Raw genomic sequence first — 2611 nt, 5'->3', positions numbered from 1 at the left:
AGAAAAAGAAAATAATGGAGAGAGTGAGAGGAAAACAAATAACCCAGAAGAAAGGACATGGGGACTGTGTGATACATTTGCTGTCTCAGAGGTAAGGAAGTAGGACTTAAACTCATACACAAGCAGGCCCACCTCTAATTTGTAAGATCTGGAACCAAAGTACACATGGTAGCCCACATATATGTCTAAATACTTAAAAGTCATATAGTTAATCAAAGCATGTCCATCCACTTACCTTGACAAATATACCTTTAAAAATTTTCCCACTTTCGAATTTAAAATTTTTGAACTCCTTGGATAACTACATTGGACCATGATGGCATGAGAACACAAGCCTGGGTCATCAATCTATAACATAACACCCCCATATTTTTACTCATAGACTCCATTCCCCACTATAAGGAGCCTCATAGGTACATGGTCAGTAGACTGGAGTATTCAGGTTAACTCTATTGACACCTCCCTGCAAACCCACTAGCTCTTACCTCTGGCATATGGTAGTCATACTGATGACATAGTTTGACTTTGGCAAGAAGGACCCAGGAAAGAAGCAAATGCAAGCTCTAGAAGCTGGCTTGGGATGTTTGGGCAGGGAATTCCAGGGTTTATGGCAACTCAACCATGGTCTAGAAAGTCTTGGCCTTAATTGAATGTATAAATAATAATAATAATAATTAATAAATAAAAGAAAGGGACCCAGTCAGAGTGGAACCCTCTAATGGGCAAGGTCCAGGATAAGACTGTGCTTTTTTTTTAAAAGGAATTAATTTTTGTGTTTGTTTTTGCTTTTAGGTTCTTGCTATAGGGTGCATGCACTCACCCGAGAGAGATAGAGAGAGAGAAAGTGAGAAATCATCCCCAGAGAGGATGGCCACATCACAATCACTTCTATACCTGTCTCCTCTTGGGATTTTGGGTACACACACACAAAGACTGTGCCATGTGATTTTCAAGCTACCAGGTCTGGGACTTGAACCATGGTCGGCCATGTAGGAGAATAACGCCTTAACCACTATACCATCAGCTCACCCCAGTAAGGCCCTTCTTGATAGGGTCAAGGAATAACCTGTATATAGGCAAGATGGTGATGAGTCCCATGAACTTTAGACTTGGTCCATAAAAACACAGAGATCAGTGTCTAGAGAATAGTCCTAGAGAAGAATAAGTTTATCTCCTTCCTTATCCTCTTAGTTTCAGATGTAGGTTCAAATTTAGATCTACCAGACACACTTGTCTCAGGGTTTTTGTCAATTAGGCTTAGATTCAGTGAGAAAAAAGCAGTAGAACTAGGTTTCTCTAAAAGAAACACAGTGGCATAAACAATATGGAAAATATTTTTTTTCACAAAAATATAAGCAATCAAGGCTACCGTAGTGGCTTTATAATCCCCAAAATCATAGACTCCCGTTTTGGTGCTCCACCATCCTCGAGACTTGCTTTCTATTTCATGGTCCAAAATGACTGCTTGAGCTCCACCCATTACATTCACATTCCACCCAGATGAAAAGACAAAGAAAAAAAAAAAAGGGGGCATGCCAGGACCAGCAAATAGCATAATAGTTATGTTGCTGGACTTCCACATAGTCGACTGTGGTTCAAGGCCCCAACCCAGTGGTTTCAAACTCATACCAAGCACATGTGTGTGCATGCCTAAAATCCTGAGAAGAGAATGGAGGTGGAGGGATTGTGCCATGGCCATTCCCCCTGGGGAGGGTAATTTCTCACTTTCTAACTCTCTGTCTCTCTCTTTCTCTCTGGCAAGTGCATGTGCCCTATACCAAAAATCTCTCTTAATAAAGAAAAAAGGGCATGCCTACTATTTAAAGGTATCCTCCAGGATTTGTTTGCCACACTTCCTCCTTTATATTATTGATCAGAGCTTAATTACATAACCGTGACTCTTTAACTTGTGACCAGCTAAGAAAGGAGATTCTGTTCCTAAGGGGAAAAATGAATTAGGCAATAACTGGCACTGTCTGCCAAGAGTCTTTTGATTTCAAAGAACAGAAACTGGAAATTTAAGCAAAAAGGGATTTTACTGGATGACTATTGCATGATTCGGATGATAGGCTGAGTAGAGAGTCAGAGTGTGAAAGTGGGCCAGCTATCTATCCAAAATACCACGGTCAACACAAATCTCTGAGCTGCCGACATCACCAGACTCTGAAGTCTGCCACTGATGCTGTGTATAATTCCTCATGTGTCCCTACAGCTTGGCCTCACTCTTTCTAACCCTGTGCTGTCCAACACAACAGCTGCCACATGTGGCTGGTGGTACCATAATGGACAGTGAATATAGACTGTTCCCATCATTGCAGAGAATTTTACTGGTTTAGACTCAAAGTCCTGGACCAAGGTGTCCAATTTGCCAAGCTAGTTTATGCACTTCCCTCTTGGCTGCCAGGAGTCCCCCCACCCCCCTTCCACCACCACCAAGATGCAATAGATTTCTTTCAAAATAGGGAGGGAATTTAGATGCTGGCAGATAAAAAAATGCGGGAAATGTCCTCTACACATTTACTGACAGTGTGATCTTGGGATAACTATTTCTCTAGCCTCAATTTTGCCATTTGTACCATGGAAATAATGATAACCTACTCTTAGGGTTGTT

This window comes from Tupaia chinensis, unplaced genomic scaffold (genome assembly GCF_000334495.1).
Source record: "Tupaia chinensis unplaced genomic scaffold, TupChi_1.0 Scaffold000567_1, whole genome shotgun sequence".
Lineage (NCBI taxonomy): Eukaryota > Metazoa > Chordata > Mammalia > Scandentia > Tupaiidae > Tupaia > Tupaia belangeri.
Note: the sequence above shows the minus strand (reverse complement) of the source record.